Source organism: Tamandua tetradactyla, chromosome 25 (assembly GCF_023851605.1).
Source record: "Tamandua tetradactyla isolate mTamTet1 chromosome 25, mTamTet1.pri, whole genome shotgun sequence".
Taxonomy (NCBI): Eukaryota; Metazoa; Chordata; class Mammalia; order Pilosa; family Myrmecophagidae; genus Tamandua; species Tamandua tetradactyla.
The window spans coordinates 14,946,836-14,972,318 of record NC_135351.1 but is presented as its reverse complement, the minus strand read 5'-3'; the positions used below and the strand labels follow the sequence as shown (position 1 = coordinate 14,972,318).

Sequence of the window (25,483 nt, the reverse complement as noted above, 5' to 3'; positions counted from 1 at the left end):
AAATCTATTTTTCCTATAAAACAATCCAAGCATGCCTATTGTATGTAAAAAGCACTATTTTTCCATATGCTGGAGTATGATGTTGTAAATTAGGTAGGGACTTGGACGAAAGTTGGACTGGTTGTGTGACCTTTATTATGGCAAGTTCCTTAACTTCTCCACACCTCAGTTTCCTCTTTGGTAAAACTACGTCTATCTCATAGGCTTGTTGTGAGGACAAATGAGTTCGTACATTTCAAGCACTTGGAACAAAGTGCCTGGCACTTTGTAAACTTTTGATGATAGACCTTCTTGTTGTCATTAACACGATTAGCCCTAGGAAAGAGCACATGCTGCTCAATTTAGAAAGCAAGGAGAAATTGGTGGCCCCAAATGGAAGAACTGGGAAAGTCAGTTACTAAAAAGAAAAGTGCTGCTTTCATTCAGAAGGAGGTTGGAAGAGATGATAGAAGGAGCAGGAATGTGGATCCATGGTTCAATGTCCTCCAGGCACCACGCAGACATCACTGAACAGTTTATGATGTTATCTAATTCTGTCGCCAAGATAGCAAGTGTCTCCTCCCGTGCTAAAAGCAGCCAGTGCAGCTCGGAGAGGAGATAAGGGTCTTTAGATGCAGTCCACCAGGCCAAGACCGTCAGCAGCCATGCTATGATGGGAATGCAAGGCCAAATGTGCTTTGTGCTTAAATTCGATGAAGAATGGTGCCACGACTTCTTTGTTCAGTACAAACTGGCCTACCCTTTCTTTGGGACTAATCAGTGTATCCTTGGATCTAAGACTCAGATTTGGTACTCAGATCTGCTACAGCAAGACCACCTTAAAAATCTTTTTTTATGACTAATACCACTTGTACTCCTAGGGAAATGCTTCTCAATATCTTTTCCCTATGCCCTTGAAACAACTGGAGATTGTATCTGAGTGCTGTGAAAATTCTGGGGTTGTGTCTGTGCTGTCAACAGAGACAAACATTGCTTTTGAGTGTATGGAGAATTTAAGTGGTAGAATCATTTGGGGGAGAGAAAAGAGAAATTAACTAACCTGCCAGATCCTTCTATTCTTGCACAATAAAGTATTGTTTCCCAGGATTGCTCAGCATTCATTTTCTTGCTTCTCTTGCCATTGCAATTTGTGGTGCTGGAGATACTGATGATTTAGTAAAATATTTTCAACAGCTGCACATAGTGGCTAGAAGACATTTTGCTACAGTAAACAATTATTATTACTTTTAAATGTGAATATATATCTAAGACTAGCTGTAACCTCAGTGATGCCAAGTCTTTGTGTTGGCAACTAGGCAGACATTGAAAGCTAGAATTGTGAGTAGCTTATTTTTATAAGATGTTCAATATATCTAAATGTCAATTTTATTGAAGTAATTTTTATTAAAATTTTGACATTCATTCATCATGATTTCCATTTTACTTTTAATTTTAATAATTATAAATATTTGAGAAGAAAAATAGCTTTTTAACATATATGAGAATAATTTTGAATTTAAAAATTTGACTTTAGATAAAATTGAATCATATTGGGTATACACTGCATACAATGACATTTTTAGTCCCTTAGTTCATGACCGTTAATAAGATTGAAATTATGTGAAAATCCTTATCATAATAATGTTATTCGTGTCTTGGCTGAAATGAATGCAAGTAAAAACTGTACACTATACATATATAATAATGTATTAATTAGGCATGCCTTTATTGTTCATCTAAGCATTGCTAAGCTAGCTACAGAACACTGACACAGCCACAATACTAATTAATTCCATTGGCTTTGATGTTTATTTTGATATTTTAGTTGATCGTTTTTAGTCATCTAAAAGCCATAGCTTTGCACATCTCCTTTTATTTTGGCATTATGTATGTATATTTGTTAAGATATGAGAATAGTACATGTTTTATGGAGTAAATTCCGTTAGCTGGATTTTATAAGTTTTAATCTTTAGTCATATGGTATGTAAGCCTCTGTTCTCCTGGGTCCCACAAATGTTAGGAGAGGAGTCGGGAATTAATAAAAAGGTTCCAGCCAAGGGAATTATGCAAGAGAGAGGGGGCTCAGGAAAAAAAGGCTCAGAAAATATGGGATTAGTAGGGAGAAACACACATGGGAAAATCCTGGCAAAAATCTGTATTACTACTCTACCCCTTATGGTAACAAATGGCTAAATAGCAGAATTCACCACTGGGATACAGCATTTGTAGCTGACATTACATATTTTGGTATGTTTGAGAAACTTGGGTAAATATCATAAAAAGGATAATTCATTTTAGAATAGTTTGTTCTAAAGAGATTAATTTAAATGCAAATGAAAATCTGCTCTAGCCAATTCTCTAACAGAAGACATTTAAGGACCCAAATATTCACTTTGTTATCTTTCTCACTGCATCATCAAATTCAGCATTAAATGAATGGATGTGTCTTTTGACACCAATAAAATAAGAAGGTGTTTTGTACTCATAGCGGGGAGAGACCCATTAGTTGTAGCGTTTCAGACCATTTTAAGCTGTTTTGTGTCAGTGGATGAGAGAAACTGATTCCAGATGCATGAAATGGACACAGGAGTTTAGGCAAAGATAACCAGAACCAGGCAAATCTTTAATAACTGCCTTCAACAATGGCCCCAACAACCAACTCAATAGGCTGAGTCCCCAATCTTGGGGTTTGTTCAAAAGAAACTTAACCCCACAAAGGAGAGGTCAAGCCTACTTAAAATTAGGCCTAAAAGTCACCCCAAAGAGAACCTCTTTGGTCGCTCAGATGTGGCCTCTCTCTCCAGCCAACACAACAAGCAAACTCACTGCCTTCCCTCTGTCTACATGGGACCTGACTCCCAGGGATGTTGACCTTCCTGGCAACATGGGACAGAAATCCTAGAAAGAGCTGAGACTCTGTATCAAGGGATTGAGAAAACCTTCTCGACCAGAAGAGGGAAGAGTGAAATGAGGTAGAATAAAGTGTCAATGGCTGAGAGATTCCAAACAGAGTCAAGAGGTTGTCCTGGAGGTTATTCTTATGCATTAAATAGATATCACCTTGTTAGTCAAGTTGTAATGGAGTTAGTGGAGAATTTGTAAAAGGGATTTATTCATTGGACGAATGGTTGGATTATAGAATCTTCAAGGCCACCATCTTTGTTGGCTATGATGGCTCCAACTTTTCTCAAAGCTGTTTTTTCTTCACCTTTTGGTATAGTATTCAGTAATGACCTTACTGTTAATTCATGTTTCATAATGACACCAAAGCAATGTCAATTTATTTTAAGATACCTCAGAACTGTTATACTGTGTCTTAGTCTGCAATGCCTCATCACCCACACAACATCAGGCTTTTCAGAGAAAACTACCAAAACACTTAGGTCCATGTTGCCTTGACAATTTTTAAAGCAACACCGATAATTAAAATTTTGTCTCTATTTAAAAGTAGTGACATGAAAGCCATTCAAAATAACTATACCACTTCGAAGGAACTTCTTGAGGCTAATTTTAATCTGATAGGGAAATAATGAGAGAATTATTTTGACCATAATGAGAGAATCAGGAAAATTTCTTTCTTCCTGGAGAGAAAGCTGAGGTCAGAATGCAAATACTTGTTTTTCAGACTGGTTGCCCTTAGGAAGGAATGTATGGCTCAGGTGGGTCTTGGTTATTTCTTCTTGCTCTTTGTTCTCATTCCCTGATGGATCAATTAGCTATTGCTGCATAACAAATACTCCAGACTTAGTGGCATGATTCAATACCCTCTGTTTCCATGGCTCAGGAAATCCAAGTGTGGCTCCTTACCTTCAGGGTTTATTACAAGTCAAGGTTTCAGTTGTGACTGTAGATAAATCAAGGCTTGACCTGGGGAGGAATCACTTACAAGGTTCCTCCTGTTGTTGTTGGCAGGGTTCCTTGCTGGCGGTTGGCTAGAGGTGCCCTCACCCTCCTGGCATGGGGACCCCTCCTTGAAGGCTGCTCACAATCTGGGAGCTGGATTCATCTGAGCAAGCAATGAGAAGAACCAGGAAGAAAATGTCAGCAAGACGAAAGTCATGGGCTTTTCTAGCCTAATCTCGGAAGCAGCAACCTGTCACTTTTGCTGTTTTCTATTCACTAGACAAAAGTCCCTAGGTCCAGTCACAGTCAAGGGGAGGGCATTACCCAGGGGCATGAAGACTGGAAGACATTTTAAAGGCTGTTTCACATGGACATGTGTCACTTCTCTTTCTGTTTGAATGGCAAAGGGGCGAAAAAGAGACTTGTAAGAGGTAGGTGGAGAAGTAGGGAAAAATCAAATGTATATCCAAGGAAATGGTCTGTAGTTCCAAGGAATGGCTGAGAGACTGGAGCATGAGGGTTCGGGAATTAGTGGAATTATAGCCATTAAAAAGATGCAGTTCCCTGGAGATAGTGTCAGGAGCTTAGTAGAGAAGTGACACAACATTGGGTGGGCCATGGTAATAGTCTTTAAATATCTGAAATGATATCATATCAAAAAGGAATGAATCATAGTCACTTTTTTTTTTAGTGATTCCAGGAAATAAAATGAGTAATGGGTGGAAAGGACTAAGAGAAGAACTTCTAATCCAGGTCAGGAAGTACTTCCTGGCCAAGGGAACTGTTGACCCTTGGAATGCGTATAGCATGCGAGGCTGATTTATTGATGGGTGAACAAGGACCGCACCTTGCCCAAGGCAGGGCTGCACAGGTAAGTGGTCTTGGAGCCTGAGGCACAGAGGGAAGCAACCAGCTCTCCTCTTCCTCCTCTTCTTACAGATGGCCAAGACTTCAGGGCAGGCTCAGTGCATTTCATTAACCAGCCACACAGACAAAGATCAGAACTGAGAGTACTTCCTCCACCTGTACATCAGAATGAAGGAACTATAGAGCTACCTCATTCTTAACAATTGCTACTTAATATTCTGGTGTGTGGATATATGTCTCATAAATCTACTATTGAAGAAGGCGTTTTTTTAAAGTTGGGAAAATAAGACTTATTTGCTCATAGGAAAAAAACAGTTACAGAAGTGATCTAAGAGGAAAATCTAGATCTTTCATAAGCATTTATATTTTTATTTTATTAAACCATTAGGAAATACATTCACATAGGTCTAAAGGTATACTTTGAGTCTCCTTCCAATGTACCCCACTGAGTACAGATGGCCACTTCTATTAGCTTCTTTAGGCTTTAATGTTTCTTTATGCAGATAGAGCAAAACTGAAAATACGTACTTACTTTCTCCTTTTGGATACAAAAGATAGCACATTGAATTTATAGTAGGCTGAATACTATTAACAATATTTTCTGAAGGCATGTCCACATCAATGCACAGAGAGATCCCTTGTTTTTTTCTTTCTCTTTTGGGATACTTCATAGTATCCCATTGAGTGGCTATGAGATAGTTTATTTCACCATTCTTCAACTAGATGACATTGCTTTACTCTTTTGCTATATATAACAAATATGCCACCATGAAAAATCTTGTACTTAGATAATTATGTAAAAATGAGGTGGATCTTGTAAAATAGATTCCTGGAACTGGATTATTGGATTGAGTAAATGTATTTTTAATTTTAAATAAGTATTGTCAAATTTCTTTATACATGGGGGAGATGTATAAATTTATACTCTTTGCAGGCAATGAATGAGTTTTTATTTCTTTACATATTTACCATGGATTTCAGATGTTTGCTAATCTTGTAGATGAAACCTGATATCCCAGCATAGTTTTAATTTGCATTTCTCTATACAAGGAGTCTAAGTCTTTTATATACTTAAAGGTTATTTGCTTTTATTTTTCTGTAAATATCCTTTGCCCAGTTTTCTACTGATTACTAACTTGTATTACCACTGTCAAGGAACTCCTTAAACCACTTGGGAGATCAGCTATTTGCCTGCAAAATGAGTTAGAAATATTTTTCCCACTTTGTCATTTGTTTTGTGACTTTGTGTTGCATGATATTTTTTTGCCCTCAAAAATTACTTATTTTTTTTAACATAGTGAAACTCTTCTTTTTCCAATTCCTGGATTTCGAGTCATAGGTGAAAAGGGTTTTCCTGTTCCAAGAATATAAAGGATATCATCTGTGTTTCCTTTTAGTACTTTATAGTTTTGTTTTATTATTTTTTTTACGTTTATTTCCAGATCATTTTACAGCCTGTTGAATACAGTAAGAGGTAAGGAGCCTCTTGTATCTCATTCCAGTTGGCTACCTAGATGTCTCGAAAACATTTGTTAAAAAGTCCTCTCTTTCCCCACTGATTTAAGGATATCATCTTTACTGTATGCTAAGCTTCAGTATGTATTTTCAATTATTCATCACAATTTCTTCTTTTCCTCTGTGTCCATGCCACAGCAACACATTGTTTGAAATTATTGAGGTTTTGTTGTATATTTTAATATCTAATATGGATTATGACTTCTCTTCTACATCAGAATTGTTTGGCTAGCTTCTATTTTTTATTGGGATCATATTACATTTTAAAAATAACTCAAGAGGAGCTGATATCTTCATGATGTTGGACTCTTCTTACCCTAGTATACATAATGTCTTTTCATTTGTTTGTTTTTACTTTGGGGTCCTTCAGGAACAATTTCATGTTTTCCTCAAGAAGGTTTTATATAAATATATACTTCTAATTCAATTTCTTCTTGGCAGTTTAGCTTCAGCTATTTTTATAAAGATTGCCATTTCTTATACTTTATTAAGGCTTTTGATTTCTCTTTTTATGAAGTTTTTCAGTCAACATATATAAAACATAAAATGTCCCATTTTGACCACTTTCAAATAGATGTTAAGTACACTCACAATGTTGGGTTACCAACACCACCATCCATCACCAAAACTTTTCCATCACCCCAACCAGAAACTCTGTACCAATTAAGCATTGATTTCCCATTCCCCATATACTGTCTGCTTGTTAACCGGTGTTCTAAGAATTTGCATGTTCTTATTACTTCATGAGTGAAATTGCACAATATTTGTTCTTTTGTGTCTGGCTTATTGCATTTAACACATTGTCTTCAAGGTTTATCCAGTTTGTAGCTTGTATCACAACTTCCTTACATTTTACAGCAGAATAATATTTCATTGTATGTATATACTCCATTTTGTTTCTCCAGTCGTTGATGCATACTTGTGTTGCTTCTACCTTTTGGCAATTATGAATACTGCCACTATGAACACTGGTGTGCAAATATCTGTTTGAGTGCCTGCTTTCAATTCTTTGGGGTATATATCGAGAAGTGTTAAGGCTATTGGTTTCTGATATGTTTATCTAACTTATTAAGTTAAATTATTGATTGTAGTAGTTTTTAAGAAAATTCTCTACAATTTTACAATTATAGAAGTATATTATCTACTAATAATGATAGTTTTCCACTTCCTTTCCAATTTTTATACCTCTAATTTTTTTAGAGGTATAAAACTGTATATTTAAGAGGATATCCGTATCAAGTTCTGTCATTCCATACTTCTTGAGTTATCTTTTAGATAGTATCTGTTTTAGTATCTGTTGACTTCTATTATGAATATTTAACACTTTACTCCCTCTTTCCCTCCCTATTACCCACTTTTGATTATCTTTTATTGCCAAAGTTTGTAACACTTAAATTAATAAGATTCAATTAATTCTTACATGCTTTGTCCTTAAGTATTTATTCTAAAAGGAGTAAATAACTAGTGTGAATATATAACTATTATTCATAAAGGATTCATAAAAATCATAAGGTGATCTTGCACCATTAACCTTTGCTGCTCCAAAGAGGATTCCAATTAATATCGATCTGATCCTTTTAAAATTTATTTTTAGCCTTGCATACCTCTTCTAGTAACACTTTATTGTGATTCTTTCTTTCTTTCTTTTTTTTGCGACTGTAACTTCTAGGTCTTTAATGTTGTTTTTTTTTTTAATTATTTTGCAATATGGGGGATGCAGCAGGTTGGGGATACGGTCTCTCTAGGTTAACCCATAATTTCTGCAGGTTCAGTGACCAACGTGGATCCATCCCATGCTGTTCTGAACTATAGGAACGGAAAATTCTCTATAATCACCATATTGCGATTCTTTCTTATATCTCATGTTATTCTCTTTTGAAAATTCCTTTATCTCTGCAGTAACCCCTCAGGTAATATGTTCACAGGGAATGTATGAATTGTGTACTTTTTGTGTCATCACAACTTTATTGACTATTTGACCAGGCATAGAATTCAAGGATGAAGGTCAATATCCTTCAGAACTGTGAAGGCTTTGCCACCTTGCCTCCTAGGATCTCTTGTTGCTGATGAGAAGTCTGATGTCAATTTGATTTTTATTTCTTAATATGTGGCCAGTTCCCCACCCTCAGGAACTTTTTATCATTCTAAATTCATTTTTACAATTCTGAGATTTCATTATTTGGGGTCCAATGAGGAATGTGTATTTTTGTCATTCATCAGCTTAAACTTCAATATGAAGAAGGCTTCTAATTCTTTTCAACCCACAGTGACTCTGCAAAGTATGATTATGATCTCCATTTTACAAATGAGCTTTGGAGAGAGAAAACAATCTGCTCCAAGTACCTGCCTGGCTCTTCCCACTGTATCCTGTTTGTAGTGACTCAAAATAAATTTAAAGGCCATAATGAAGACCACTTGTTGCAAAGTACAGAACACTTTTGAGTTTGCTTTAGAAGTTGGATAGTTGCTGCCTTGACATTTTGGTGGCCATGACAGGACTGATTAAGATAAGCAAATTAACATTTGCAAGTTCTATACGCTGAACAAAGAAATACTTGAAAAATTACCTCCCTGGAGACCCCTTCCTGGCTTCATTTCAAACACATCACTTCTTTTGTGGGACCCTAATGGTGAAAAGAGAGTAAAAGTAGTGGAAATAGGATCCCCTGGAGGAAGCATTAGAATTTGGGATTTATCCCTTGCTTTGTGATCAAACCGTCCCTGTTGGTGGAAGGAGAAGGTGGGTTTAAAGAGTTCATCATTGATTTTTAAAAAGAATTAGAATAATAAACTGATAGGGGCAAGCCCATATGCTCTCAATATGTGACAGATAATCAAGAATTTATGACTCATAATAATTTTAAGCCAGGGAGTTCCCTGAGATCATGTTGCAAATCAGTGGTAAAGTAAATAAGTATTTTTGAAAAAAAGATATCAAATTCCTTTCCTATCATATCAGCGAAGGACAGATAGCCTCGCCTCTTTGCTCCACAGGCAGTCAGAAAAGTTGCCATAACTAATAAGGAAAGCACCAAATTCCCTTCAACATACTGATCCATTTAAACCCTAAGTAATATGAGCTAGATTTCCCCATTTCCAACTTAGTGGTCTGCTCCCTGAACAGACAAAGACAGAAAGGGGGGATGCTGAGCAAATGTAATTCCAAAGGCCACTGGTATATTATGGGTAACATGTGCTACAAGAATGAAATGTACCATAAAGCTGTGATGCACAGTCAATATCTACCATAGAAGGTTCTCTCAGCCTCAGAACCATTGACATTTTGGGCCAGTTAATTCTTTGTTGTGGGTGAATGTCCTGTGCATTGTAGGAGATGAGAAAGCACCCACTACCCACTAGAAACCATTAGTGACAACCAACAATGTCTTCTGATGTGCCAAAGTCATGCCCAGAGAGACCACCTATTTACACAAATAAAGCAGGCAAAGTTTTTGGGCAAATAACTCAGAAAAATATACAACAGGTTTTCTAAACTGCATTCTACTCTTCTACTCCTCTTTGAAGATGTGTTGAAACATAAAAACATCCCAGGATCTGGAAAGAGGCAACGGAGCTTTATATAAATACAGCAAACCCTTGGGACCATCCAATAGCAAAACTGAAACACACACAGTCAAGTTGTGCGTGTGGCATGAGAAGTAATTTTCCGAGCGGATTACTAATCTTGGCCTCGTGTTACTAACTGCACAAACACTACAATTAATCTCCCTGGGCATGCCTTTATGCTACACAATGTCTAAACATGATTGAAAAAATATATTCTTACTTTGAAAATAGAACAACTATTTGCAAAGATGACTCAGTCAGCAGGGCACTCTCCTTGGCGCTCCCTAAATTCTATTTTTGCTGAGAGGAGCGGCTGCCTTAAAAAAGAGACACAGAACCTTCGAGTATTTAAGACCCCTTTTGCTGCACGTTCTTGCTTGGATAAATTTGCTTAATGGTCATAGTTTGTGTCCTGAAAGGTAATCTTGTGCTAAAAGTTTGGAAGGTGAATGAAGTTTTCAGGCCAGTCTGCCAAGGAGGCTGGAATAGAATAATTTCCAGAAAAGCATTTGAACTTTTTTCCTGTTGCCTAATGCTGACATTTCTGACTTCTGTTTACTGTATTGACCATGGAATGTTGCCTAAGATGCCTATAAATGGAATTTTCCATTACTTTCCTCTAACACTGGCCCTCCTTGGTGGGGGATGAAAATGGCTTAGTTGTAAGTTCAAACTATTATTCTACACTAAGCTTTTGAACAGCATTAAATCTATCTATATATCTGCACACATGCATATATATTTTTATATAGGCATACACACATATGTGTGTATTTGTGTGTGTGTGTGTGTGTGTGTGCGTTTTGGTTTCTTTAACTTCCAGTTCTCTAAAACCACCACAGTGGGCCATGGGAGAAGAGCGCTTTTGATTTGTGGTGAAGTGGAGTTAGTGAACTTATTCTTTTCATTTGCTAGTGTTCTAGTTACACTTTTCTGATGCTGTTTGCTAACTCAGCTAATCACGCAACTAATCAGTCAACTGATCCCAAATGGGCCGGAGATCTGAAGCAGAATCGAACTATTGAGTTCCAGAAGGAACCCATGTCCAAAGTTTTGGTTAGAACAAACCACCAAACATGGGGATTGTGATTAAAAGCCTCTGCATATTTAAGGGACTCTAATTATTTAGAGAAGGAATAAACAAGGAGTATGTACATTTCCCAAGACAGCTGGGGAGACATGAAAAACAACTTCATAATCACAGGACAAAAATGAAATGAAAACCAATTGAAGGAAGAAAGCCAGCATGATATGAAAGGAGGGCATGCCTGACAGAAGTTCAAGGTTTGACAAAATCCTACATACCCGTTTTCAGGCCTCTGCTTGGCCCAACCTGTTAGAAAGGGCAAACTCTCCTTTTTTGCTCCTGACTCAGAAAATGGAAAATTCAAAAGAAAACTTGAAATGGAGAAGAAGCAAAGGTTATGCTGCTTCCTTCATAATAGATGTGGTAGCATCAAATCAGACCTTATGGAAGCAATCCAGAAGTGGTCCTATAAATAAATTAAAAAATAAAGTTTCCTCTGAGATGTTATCACGCTGGCAAACATAATAAAGGAAATGCTGTGTTAGATATTTCTCCTTCAAACTAGAACAATCTGAACACACCTCAAGCTGCCTTCTGCAAGCCACAGAACTGAGAGCCTCATGTATTCTCAACAGGCAGAGGCTGGGGCCCCTCTTCTCCTCCACCCCATTTTCCACTGTTTCAGTGACATAAAAAAGGAGAAAGAACTTGCTTTTCTCTGCACACCTCCGCTAAGATGCATCTGTTGTACATACCTCTAATATTCGGAGTGTGAAATACGAACTATAAATATATGAAAGAGCGTATGTAAAAATGGTTCTTAAGCCAAAATGTGCTAGCAGAGTGAAGTTATTAATATCAGGCCTAATCACATACCTAAAACTCTCATAATCAAAAGTCTAAATCTGCCTCTATTGTTAGTGGAAAACATTTCTGAAAGAAACACAAAAGTGTTGCATGATATTTTCTTTTGGCTCCTGTCTTTGGTAATTGTTTTCATTCATGAAGTAATTTGTATATTCAACTGTGTAATCAGTTATCTATGTCTGTAAATAATTTTTTAAAATCTTGAGGCCAACAGGGTTCTCTCTGGTTCTTCAAAATTTTCCATCACTTCTACTGCATTTCAACCTATCGCACTGGTTCTCTATACTATTAGGTAAAAAGAAACTTCCATCTGGACTAAGAAAAAAAAAATAAATGCTTAGCTTCCCTTTTGAAAAGAGTTTGTGGGTGAAAAAGAAAAACATTTCTGGAAAAGCAGAGTTTAATCTATCATATATCACTTTTTGCCATGTTATAAAGCATCCCCAATCTTAATGGCTTTAAACCACGCATTAGCTAATGATTCTGAGGCAGCAATTTGGGCAGGGTTTAGAAGAGCACTTCTAAATATTCTCATCTTGCCAGAGTCACTCATCCACTTGAGATCAGAGCTGTGACTATTATAAATCTCTTGCCTAAAATGAAATGTGATTGTGCCTTGCAAATTCCACCTACTGGTCTCACTTCTACTCTTGGGACTAGCCACACAAAACAAGCATGACTCCATTTCCACGAGCCCTTCTTATACATAAAGATGACTCCCTGGCCCGCAGGCCTTCTCTTCCACAGGCTGCTCCTGCCAGTTCCTTCCACTGTTTCTTATCAGCTGGTTACTGTTCTAGTTTGCTAGCTGCTGGAATGCAATATACCAGAATTAGAATGGCTTTTAAAAAGTAGAATTTAATAAGTTGCAAGTTTACAGTTCTAAGACCAAGAAAAATGTCCCAATTAAAGCAAATCTATAGGAATGTCCAATCTAAGGCATCCAGGGATGGATACTATGGTTCAAGAAGGCTGATGAAGTTCAGGGTTTCTCTCTCAAGTGAGCTGGCACATGGCGAACATAGTCAGGTTTCTCTTTCATCTAGAAAGACACATGGTGAACACAGCATCATCTGCTAGCTTCCTCTCCTGGCTTCCTGTTTCATGAAGCTCCCAGGGAGGCATTTCCCTTCTTTATTTCCAAAGGTCACTGGCTGGTACACTCTCTGTTTCTCGTGGCTATGTCATTCTCTGCTCTCTCAGTATCTCCTCCTTTCTCCAAAATGTTTCCTCTTTTATAGGATTCCAGTAAACTAATCAAGACCCACCTGGAATGGGTGGAGACATGTCTCCACCTAATCCAGTTTAACAACCACTCTTGATTGAGTCACATCTCCAGGGAGATGATCTAATTAAAGTTTCAAAAATACCGTACTGAACAGGGATTAGAAGAAACCATTGCTCCCACAAGGCTGCTTAGGATTAAAACATGGCTTTTCTAGAGTACATAAACCTTTTCAAACCAGCACAGTTATGATGCTCTTAAACATTCCTCTTGATCTCTACCTTTATCCCGATGATTAAGTCTGATGCTGACCAAAGCTGAAAGCAATAACCAGATGTGATCCACTAGCACATGATAGAGGGGACAGCCCTTTCCTTCATTCCATATTCTCCACTTCATTTAAGGAAGCCTTAGATCATGCTATTAGCTCAGACTGAGTGCAAGCCAGAGGTTCCCCAGCCGATGCTTCACACAGATGCTGTTGTGGAAAAAGATGAAGGCTTTTAAATGTCATTCCTGTTAAATTTCATCTTACAGTTTTGATGCTGTGTCCCCTTATTCTTTAGTTCTCTCGGGACCCTTATAATGGCTTGCAAAGTATTTAGATTACACAGATTCATGCCATCTGTGAATTTGGTCTATGTGCTTTCTAAATTTTAATTCAAGTGTTGGATAGACAGGGCTGAGGACAAAACTCTAGGGCAGGTCATCAGGCACCTACTTCCATGTCCCACAAATCGGCCCCAGAACAATTTGTCCACTGACATCTTCATCTTGTTTATATGTCTCCATCTTACTTCAGATAGACTAGTGAGACCTTGTCAACTACATCACTAAAATCTAGTGATGTGACATCTACCTCATTCTCCTGATTTGCCAGGCCAGTTAACCTGCCTCACAAGAGATAGGATTAACATGACATTTCTTCTCTGTAAATCCATATTGATTCCTACTGAAAATAACTTTCTTTTTCTAAATCATCACAAAATATCCTTTAATTATAATGATTTCTTCTGATTGACGTTAATTGAACCTGTATGTATAGAAAACCACTGTACACATCTCCTCTGATTCCCAGTATTTCTTCTGTTCTCCGCAGTGTATTCCCCAAAGAACACTGAGAATGAATCTTCAGATTTCTCTACAGAAATATCTCTGTCAATATCCTGGCTCATTACTCCCAGCAGACAAGCTTATTCATTTGAGCACCTGTCTGCTCCCTTTGTTTAGCTCAGACATCAAAACCCATATACAAATTCACTCTTTCATTCAGTGTGCATTTATTAAGCACCTACATTGACGGGTACCATGTCAGCCCTGGGGGTAAAGTCTCTGTGTTGTTGACTCCATGTCTGTGGTGACATTGACTCTGTGTGTGTGATGTTGACACCATGTCTCTGTGTGATGTTGACACTATGTCTGCGAGTGACATTGACCCCCATGTCTGCAGGTGACATTCCCTTATCTGTGTGTGGCACTGACCCTCAGTCTATGTGGAATGTTGCCAGAATGTCTATGTGTAAGGGATCACATGGTGTGGGTGTGGGGCTGTGAGTTTTTTGCAGGTATAGGTAGGGGTGTTGAGGGGAGAATGAGTACAGGGTACAACCCAACCACGCTTGTTTTGATGTGTGTGTGAAGACAGTATGACTCTGACCCTGGTCATCTTTGATGCAAACATCAGAGTTTATATTCTAGCCAGAAACAGAAAAGTCAATTCATGCTTAGAGCAAAAGCAAAGATGATGCCTGAAATAAGACAGGGATGTGAGACCATGGGGACATTCCGTGCAGTGCCTGTGGGAATTATGAAGAATTTGCTTTGCCTGGATGCTCATTTATGAATGAGCATGCCCAGAATAAAGCTGGAGAATTGCTTTTGATGCCACGCTATGGAGTTTGGAATTTTTCTATATACAATGGGGGATTCGATAGCTAATTCTAGTAGGGAGGTGATATAATCAAATTTGAAGGTTGAATAGCTCTCTTTCCTAGGAGTTTGGAAGATGCAGTGAGGTGCAAGGTAAGAGACTACTGAGAAAACTAGGAGAGTTATAGTGAAGACCTGAATGAATGGAGAGGCAGTGGAGATGAAAATGAGATTCATTCAACAATTGGAATGGAAAGATCTTGGTGACTGATTGAGGTAGGGATGAGAAATAGAAGATTATAGGATCACTCTCCGTAGTTTCTGGTTCAATTAATTGAATAGATGTTGATAAATTTACTGTGAGAGGGAAGAATTTATTGGTTTTATGCTAGTATTTCCAGGTTTTATATATGTTAATAAAATTTGAATTCTTTTGAGAATTTCCTAGGTAGTCACAATTACGTCCTTATAGGTCTCTACTTTGTTTATGTGATATCTATTGTGGTTGTATGATCAGGTTAAAATATTCTAGAATATTCCCAAACCCTTGACATGTTTGCCTCCTTTAGTTTTGTTGCTGTTGATACAATCTGATATTTTCCTTAGATATTTTTAAGTTTGTCTTTCACTTGAGCTTGGCTGTCTTTTTCCTTCCTTAGCCTGGGTACCAGGAATTTATTTTCTCCCAAAGTCACCATCCAATTCACTTCGCTGGTAAATTTCTCTAAATGTAAAAAAGAATCCAGATCACCTCTCCCTTTACCATCTAAGATAAAAAATCATCAATACTCAGTCTAGAATTTCTTAGATGCTCTGCTTTCTGCTGATTAGGATTTAGAGCAGGTGTCTTGATACTGAAAATATCCATGATCCCTCACTTATGTTTTTGTTCTTCTGCCAATTTTATGATTTCTTTCAAACCACATTATCTATTCCCTACACCTGGCTGAGGAGTCTATTGGATCCTATGCTGTCTGGGGGAGAAAATGGATCACGTTTGTACAATTTCAGGGCTAGAACATGAGAGTCTACCTAAGGTTCATTTCACCAGCAAGAAAACCAAAGTCTGGGGGTGGGGGGGCTGTGTGACTTGTATAAGATTACACAGCTGGTTAGTGAGACACAGAACCAGGGTCTGTACATAGATTTCTTGACTCTTAGCCTAATTTTTTTACTGTGTTTTCCCTTGCTTGTAAGCCAGGTAGGGTTTACGGTATTTCTTATCCAGCTCTGTAGTAGCCTAATGACAGAGTAAGAATATAACAAGCAAGTGCATGATTGTGTGATGCTCTGAAAATTTCCCTATAAAGTAGTAAGTAGACCCTACTGTACTCTTACGGGTTGAATGGTGGCCCCACAAAAAATATGTCAAACAAGATCTACCTCCTGGTCCTGTGAATGTGATCTCATTTGGAAGTAGGGTTTCTGAAGATGTGATCAGTTGACATTGAGTCCAAACTGCATGAGGAGATCCTCAATTCAATATGATGGGTGTCTTTATAAGAAGGGGGAACTTTAGACACAGAGTCAGACAGACATGAAGTGGTGGAGAAGGCCATGCAATAACAGAAGCAGGGATTGAAATGCTGCAACTGCAAACCATGGAACACTGAGGATTTCTGGCAAACCACCAAAAGCTGAAAGAGGCAAGGAATGATTCAGCCCTACATGCTGCAGAGAGAGCATGGCCCTGTCGGCAACTTAATTTCAGACTTCTGATCTCCAGAATTGTGAGATGACAAATTTCTGTTGTTTTAAGCCACCTGGCTTGTAGAACTTGGCTATAGCAGTCCCTGGGAAAACGAATACAGGTACTGATGCAACTGCTCCTTCAGCTAAGTGCCCACAGCTCTGGCCATCTGTGACCTGTAAATTCCTTCTCTCTCTGGGACTATGCAGACCACTGGACAGCCTTCTGGGAAAAGCCATGGCAGCATCAAGTAGGGGTGTCCACTCGATGTATCACTGATCATGTGTGTTTCCTTTGTCCTGCATTATCTGGTCCAACCGGGAACTTAAAAGAAAGTGACATTTAACCAAGTTCAAATTGTCCTTCCTATTAATCTCTAAATTTGAACCAGAATCTTTGTGGTCTGCACTATTTCAGGTGGATTCCAGAGAGTTTCCCTTCACTACTGCTCCCACAAAGCAGGGCACTGTCTATGTCCAGTAAAATGAAAAAAATAGTAGGATAAATAAATAAACAAATAGAGCTCCAACAAGGAGGAGGGGTTGTTGCTCTGAGAGAAATCACATAGACCTGGTGCCCAGTGAGTCTCTGGGTAGAGGAGTCTTTGAGCCACGAGTAGCTGGGGGTGACTCCTAAAATGATCCATGCACCGTGCTCTGGGATGCCATTGACTGTACTAAGAATACTGTTAAATGAGCTATCATTCCTAATTAGACTATCAGGGTGACTTCCAGGAACTCTGGAAGAGAAAGGACCCCATAAAGAAGAAGACACCAGCTCACCTGCCTGAAGGAGATGTAACTGATTCTGAGCGACCTGCTTTCCCAGCATAGCTCCTGGAGGACCAGGACACGATGAGCAGAATGAGAGAAGAGGGTGGCACCGAGGACCTTGCAGATTGTCCTGTGTGGAAACTCTCACTCCGGCACTTCATGTTATTATGATGGGACCAGGAAGAACGGACAATGTCATGGGATTTGTATAAGCAATCTGCAGAGCAGGCAGTGTCCACCGATTTTCCATTCGTTTACATTTTCTTCCTTAGGACACCTGAACTAAAACAAGCTTGGCTCTCAACTAACAAGAATTATCCAGGTTGGGTGAGGGAACTCCAGCAAAGAGGAGAGTGACACTTCAACCACTCTCCCTCCCACCCTCACATCAATTTTCTTGCTTTAGGGAATTGGATATTGTCATCAGAAGTCTGAAAGTGAGAGTGAAAGATGGAAGCTGGGACTTTCAAGTCTTAATTCCTGTTCTGTAGTTGGCTCACTGTCTCACCAAAGTTTCTTCGACAAGGACAACCACAGGCCTGGAGATGGATGTTAGAAGTCACCAGCACCATTGATAAACAGTTGCAATACAATGTTCTTTTGTTTTAAAGCTATTACATCAATTTTTTTTAATGCTGAAGAGACAAATGTTTATGTTACTTGTCCTTCTGCCTTGAAATAGCATTTTAGTTCTCTCAAAAGACATAATATGACAATACCATTTACACTGGTAATTTATTTCTTCAAGCTTGCTTTAATCTTTAAAGAGCTATGGGCCACCCCAGGTTTGCCTGTAGGCTGTCTCTGGTCTATGCCTACATATTGTGAACTTGTGAAAGGAGTATATTCTTTGGTTTCTTCCTCAAAAGAGCAGATCCTGCCAGTCAAATTCTTTGGCGCTATGAGGAAAAAGTATCTAAAGATCACATAACTGTAAAATGAAAATTGACTTTAGATATCCACAGAAAGGTGAGATGGTAATTTTCTACCTCATCATCAACTTGGGTTTTAATCCTCAGCTTAGGGTCTGTGATATGTTTTAGATGTGACCAAATAAATATCTCAGGACCCCTCCAGAGACCAACTTGAGCTCAAGTGATCAGACCCTTCTTTATTTACCTTACATTTAAATGTTGCCAAATAAATCATAGAATTGGGTTGTTTTGGTATCAAATACTTCTCTTGGCTACCTATAAAGTGGCAAATCTCTCTTAAGCCTAGTGATGTTAACCAGCACATTGGGTCTTATCTGATTCCAATCAGCTACGTCCAGAGTCAGCATGGTAACTGAGTTTCACCTCCCAGAGCTACTGAGGCATGACAAATGATTTAGGACCATTTTTCTGAGAAGATAATTGTGCCACTGCAGACAATTAAGACTCCATGAACTCTAACCCAAGTCCATCTACGACCTGTGTACCCCCATATGACCACCCTAAACCGCTCAAGCCCACTCATCATTTAAAACCACCATAAGCCTAGACTCCAGGAGGAATTTCAGTTTTTTCAAAGTTGTCTTAACCTACAGATTCCAAAAAGGTCACCACAGGATGGATTCACTTGTTGAGGCACCTCTCTGAAGTTCATCAGAGAAGGTTTCAGATGGCCTTGTGATTTCTCAGATTAAAGGGATGACAGAAGTGCAGATTATTGGTATTAAAATGGGAAAGAGGAACACTGGAAGCTCAAGCGCAGTTGGGGGGGGAATTAAAATTAAGAACAAAGGAAAGGAAATTAAGTTCATGTCAGTTCCTTGAAAGGTTGGGTTCTGATGTTGATCTTGAAAAAAATTTTTCAGGAAAATCTGTTTCCAACTCTGTCTGTCTTTTAACTTTTGGTAATGTCTTTCATCTATCGCATGATTTGGAGGGAAGAAGGGAGTTGATATTCATAAAATCATCACAGCCATTATTTTTAAAATAACAGCTTATTTATATTATATGGCAATTGTAAAAACCTTTCAAAAATATCTAGGTCAGTACAAACAAGAGCAAAAAAATATGACATAGAATTTTAACTAATCAGCAGCAACAAATTTATTATTCTAATTCTTTTGCTATTTATCCCTCTGAAAAAGATATAATGTTCCATTTAAAGTAAGAAATATAAACTTGTGTAGGCATTGGAAGGGGTGTATTGTCGGAATTGAATTCTCTAAAGAATTAATGTGTGGCTTTTTCTCTTCCTTTCCATTTGTTTTCAGCCTCTCCTGGGAGATCCAAAGAGGGGTGCTATTGGTTAGATTGACAGCTATATATAAGATGGCAGCAGTTTAGACTGCAAAAGTGATTTTCAAGATTGTTACAGATAACATCCTCATTAATAAAAATTGAGACCATTTCCACGAAAACCTTTACCTGGTGTGAATAAAATATTTTTAAATTTCAGCATTAGACTAACTCAAGAAAGAAAAATATAGTTGGTCCAAGTGGTCAGAGGATATGATGGTGAAGTTGAAGGTCAATCCCCCTCCCTTAGTTTTCTCAGAAGTAAGGGAAATAATATCATCTTCCCTGAGTCCCCCAAAGGTACAAAAAATGAAATAAAATTAAAGATCAAATGTTTCCATGGAAATTTTTAATCGATATGCAGTTTGAAACAATTGTGTAGCCAGGATGCTTTTGTGTCTGTCTGCTTATAATCAGTCATGAAGAAACTTCTAGATGGTGGTATGGTTACAAGTAGGGCCAGTCTTAGCACCAAGCGGAATGTGGTACTACACTGGGTACCACATCTTGCAGGCTTCCCAGTGAGAACCATTTTTCTCCACTTTGCTCTACCAAATGCATCCATAGCAGCATCCCTCATCCGGGACTTTTCCTAACTCCCTTTTCCCAGTCTCCTGATGAAATTTTATTTTGCAGCTCCATACAGCGGTTTGAGATAGTGTGATAATGGCTTCATATGGAATTCTCTCCCCAATCTGCTTGCATTTTAACCTGAAAAAGTGTCTGAAACCAAATGAATGATTTCAAGGGCAGAGATCTTGGGCCTCTGTTCATTCATTCATTAGTGTATTGTTCAATCTTTTGAGTATTGACTTGATAAATATTTTTGAGTGCTGACAGCCCACGTGCCAATACTGGGGATGAAACTGAGAAGACAAACCTTATCAGAGCCCTGAAGAAGCTCACTTTGAAGTAGATATTCGGAAGGACACATGGAAAGATAAGCCATGTGGTGAGGGGGTTAATGGGGAAGACCAGTTGCTGTGGGAAGCTTCTAAGAAGTAGATGCTGGGGCAGCCTTCTTGAGAGAATATAGGGGCAGCTGTGTAGGTTTTGGTGCCCACCACTTAGGACAGTGATATCATGATCTATAAATAGGGCCAGTTCTGTTTAGAGGAGAAACCGATTGGGAAAGGGGAGTAGCACTGCCTTGAAAGCAATACCCGAGATTAATCCCCAGCTATGCTTAACCAGCTGTGTTTCTTGAACTAATACCACTTTCCAACTTCCTCCCAGGCAAAATGAGAGGGTAGAGTAGGTGGCCTTAATGTTCTAAATGTTATTATCAAATCATTTCTCTAATACCTAAATGAACCCTTTAGAGCTGAGGAATTATATTCCAATTCTAAGGTCTAAAATGCAGTTTACTTGGATATTTCCAAAGGGTAAATTTTATGACTTGACTATTTTTCAGTGAAAATATTTCTTTGCCACCCATCATTGCTGCACCTATAACTTCCTTGGAAATCTGATGCAAGGAACTTGGTCAGATGAATGATTAACATGGGCTCTCTGTTGTCACCTCATAGCACTGAAGGATGGACTGATAACCAGCATGGGGTGTTTAACTAAACACAGCCCTCCCCATGAGATGCTTTATCTTATCAAAATTGGAATGCCTCGGTCCATTGCACATGACAGATTTAATGAATCTAACCAAGGGGGGTGTTTGGAAACATCAGAGGAAAGAATGATTCTAAATGGATCACAGCATTTTCTCATGAAAACTTTCCTTGTTATTAAGCTTTAGAAAACATGACTCCAAGAGAGCCAAATCAAAATGACAACTTCTCTCAGGCGTATAATTATAAATATGAAAGGCACTTTAGAAGACATTTAATCCAACCCCCTGCACTTCAGAGATGAGGAAATTGAGGCCCAGATAGGATAAAATACTTTGGCCAAGAACCTACAGCTGGGTGGAAGCAGGCTAAGAGCGGAATTCAGATTTCCTGATTCCCAGGCTTGGGACTCTCCTTCACCTAGGTTTCTACCTTTCATCTTAAAGCTGTCCCCCTTTGGGTCTGCTCTGCTTCCTCTAGAGTGGAGAGAGAATTTCCTATGTAGTCCCTAAATTCACCATCATGTGTTTGAATCATCCAGCTCTTATCCTGTAGGTACCTGCCTTGTTGTAGTGCCTTCGACTCCTGGTCTCTGGAAATCGTATTTCCTTTGTTAGCAATTTTCTTCATGAACTAACATTGTCCCTGCTTTCAACCAAATGTGTCCTGGTTCAACACAAAGCAAGATTGCTGAAGAACCAGTTAGGGGACTTGGTGTCCTCAGCATACATTATTTTTGTGCTTTCATGCATCGCTCATTTTCCTTGAGATTTGAATGTCATCACTGTGGGACAAACGCTAGAGCCATCAGAAAAGACACTGGTGCCAGAAACACTCTTCTGTGCCAAGTTGATAATGCCTTTAGTTGAAGTGGGGCCCAGGCCAAACCTTTTTAATGATTCCCTGTCCATAAGAGAGCCTGCTGGAAGATAGAAGCTGAGAATAACCAGTTCAGGGACCCTGAGCTTTCTCCTCTTAAGGAGAATTTCAATTTTTAATTGAAATGATGTTTGGAAATTAATCCTCATTTGTTTCTTATAGAGAGGGAATATGATCATGTTTTGCATTCTCCTAAGAAGATGAAGCAGCAAATACTTAGTACATACAGTATAAGAAACAAATAATGAAAACAGCAACACATAAATGCAAGGTCATTTTGATTTAAATAACAAGGTCAATTTCAAACCCAGCATCTCTAAAAGTCATTTCGTAAACACACCATACACATGCATACACACACACACACACACTCTTATTTTTAAAAACGATGGGAAAAGCACTACACTATCTGCATTCCAAAATTAAAGCTGACTTACAAGTAGAAGAAAAACGTTGTATTATCTAAGCCAGAAGTGAAAGAAAGCAGTGAAGTATCTTATACATGCTCTGGCACAATCTTTTCAAAGTCCAGGTCACCCACCTGTTGGTTATTTTAGGAAGGGGAATTCTGAGAGCAGCTGGGACTCTGCCATAAATAACTTACACACCAGTGTTCTGATCTTGTTCCCTACTCATCACATCTTTCTAAGTGAACTTCACTTTGGAGTTGTTTCAGGTGATCAGTTTCTCCAGAGCAGTAGACTATGACCAAGGCATGCTTTGTGACACGGTCATTTTCTTCTTACTAGTTGCCTCCTTTTGCCAGTTGGCCATTGGCTTCAAAGAACTTTCCACTCTTGGAGGGATGAAAGAACATGGACAGCACTGAAATAATCACAGTTATTCTCTGAGGCCATTTGCAGCAACTCAAATAATTAAACCCACCCACATTTCAAAATCTTCCAGTAGCACCTCTTATCTTCAGTATCAACCTCAAGCTCCCAAAATCGCCATTTGAAGCTTTGTCAAAACTTCCTGCCTCCTGTCATTCCTCTCCCAACCGACTCTTGCTATATTGGTGCCTTCCTCTTTGAATCTGATATTTTATTGGAATCACTGGTTTCTACCCCTGGACCAATGGAGTCCTATTGCTAAGTAGAGACCAACAAGAGCAACCACCTTATCTAGAAGACTGGAAGAAGCTTGTCCTGGGATATACATTATACATCCATATGCTATGCATGTATGTGCATATATGCACACTTTTTCTATGTCATGGCCCAAGTAAATAGGCTTACTTGCAGAAAGTTAGAGAAACTTAAGTCATTCAAAACCATGACATATATGAACTTACCCTTAAGAATGGCATACAAAATAACAACAACAAAAACACATCCAAGTGGAAACTTGAACTGCTGCCTTTCTGGGTCTTTGAAAAGCCAGCAAAAGAAGATTCTTTCAGAAGGTGATTTTTGTTTATTCTGTTTATCCCTTGATTGAAGCTAGAAAATGCTTTTCAATGTATTTGTGTTATCCAGAGAAACAGAACCAATAAGATGTATACATATATATCAGAACTGGCTGGATATATAGATATATATCCATATGTAAATATTAAGAAATTTATTGTGAGAAATGGCTCATACAATCATTGGGATTGGCAAGTCCAAATTCTGTGGGGCAAGCTGCAAGCTGGAAACTTCAAAAAAGGTGATTTCAAAATCTGGCATGTCTGAACTCTGTAAGTTAGGTCACAAGCTGGAAACACCAATGATGGTGAAGTTGAATTTCCCAGGAGAAGCTGGTTGACTGAAGAAGTGGCAGAAATATTTCTTTTGGCTTCTAAAATCCCTAGTTCTCACTTTAAGACCTGCAACTGGTTGGATGAGGAGACTTCCATCATTTTCTGAGGGCACTCTCGTTTGCTGATTACAGATGCGATCACTTGTTAATGCAATTAACTGATAAATGATGTCAATCCATCTATGAAATACCCTCACAGTAACAACAAGGCTATTGCTTGCTTTGACCAAACAACTGGACACCATAACCTAGCTGAGTTGACACATCACAATTGAGGTTAGAAATATTTTATCAATGTACAACAATGTAGCTGGCTTTGAATGACATTGTGACTCCCATAATGGACATTCATAGATAAAAGGAACAAAACACAGATGGAAATGCCTTTACATACAAGGTCAAGCACTATTTATGCCCTACTTGCTTGAATAAGTTTTATTCACTAAATAAAATCTTGAAAGTTGTATCATTTAAAAAATGTTCTAGCATGGGGTCCTGTGCTCAGAAGGAATGCACAAATGTTGAAACTATCACAGAGAATTTAACTTAAAGAAAGTTAAGTAATTATTGATTGATACTGTGAAATAGGTATATAATATAAATGTACTATAAATGTATATTTATATTATATCTAAATATAGCATATATAATATATATAAATATAAACTATTTAAAAACATGTATAAATATAAATACATAAAACTAAAAATCTAATAATATGGCAAAACTTAGTCCTAACTTTTATTTGTTATTTGATTTCCCAATAGGAAATACAAATTCAACCTCACCCTTGTTTCTTTGGATTTTATTTTTCCATAGATTTCAACCAGGAATCAATAGCTTTTGATTTTCAGGATCAACCTTTTGTTAAACTGCTATTTTTTTGTGCTGAATATGCTTCTATGACTTTAAAACATACTAAGCATATTCAAATAATCATTCTACCAGACTTTATTACCAGAGAGTTAAGTTCATGGAAGTTTTTGCCTACTAATAGGGCACAATGGAGAATTTTTTGATAATTGACTAGTTAATTAAGGGCCAGTGAAACAGATTGTGCCATTTGACTTCTCATCCCTCATCAACATATATACATCTGACTTGATGCCCTACATCCTGCTCTTTAGGTGTAAATAAATAATTTTCAAAATGGTTTTAAGTAATATTTAATAATGACCATCATTTTAAAGCAGAAGTTTCAATGTCATTTTTTTTTCAGTGAGTTTAAATTAAACACACTTAGTCCTTAAGTGGGAGATGAAAACCAATGAGTTAATAAGAGTAAGTTAGCATCACTTTAGTTTGGACAGACTAAGAATCCCATGAAAATACATGTCATTGAGCCAGGTTTGAGCATATGTCCCCTTCTTCTAAATGTCTTTTCCAGTCACAGACGTATTTTAATGGGTTTCTGCATTAGTCACTCGCAGAGGGCAGAAAATATGAAGTTTGGCTTTTAGCAATTAGGAGGGGGGCAGAATGTAAATATATTGCCGGTTTGGGTGCCCAAAGCAATTCTGAGTAGATACTATGAGAATAATGCAAACCCTGCAAGCACTGAGGAGGCACTGGGGACTCGGAGCCCACCCCCTTGTGACCCCATAGAAGAAAGACGCTTGTCCTTGTGTCTGTCCAAATGACAGAGGTTTCCTGTGGAAGCAAGAGAAGGGTGTCTCAACTCAATGCAACTAAAAAGTCAGTTTACAGGAATATCTAGATCACCAACTCACACTCCCCAACTGCTGATTGATCTTACACAGCACTGTGTCCTTAGCACCCAGCTCGGTGCATAACGCAGAATCGGCAGTTCAGCAGAGAATTTCATGACCTGCTGGGGAAGGGGCAAAGG

The 25,483-nt window shown here is 38.3% G+C and overlaps 1 long non-coding RNA gene across 4 annotated transcripts in view; it reads right to left on the bottom strand.

Annotated features, from left to right (window-relative positions):
- Positions 1–22,575, bottom strand: part of LOC143669035 (uncharacterized) — a 69,160-nt gene extending 46,585 nt beyond the window's left edge. For 2 of the 4 annotated variants that reach the window (XR_013168660.1, XR_013168659.1), the window contains exons 1-2: positions 22,433–22,575; positions 3,787–3,985 (exon numbers count right to left, since the gene is read on the bottom strand). This is a non-coding gene — a long non-coding RNA (uncharacterized LOC143669035). Of the gene's footprint in view, positions 1–1,039; positions 1,187–3,786; positions 3,986–22,432 lie in introns of all 4 variants that reach the window. The other 2 variants (XR_013168661.1, XR_013168662.1) reach the window with 2 other exon arrangements.
- Between the last annotated feature and the right edge of the window lie 2,908 nt (positions 22,576–25,483).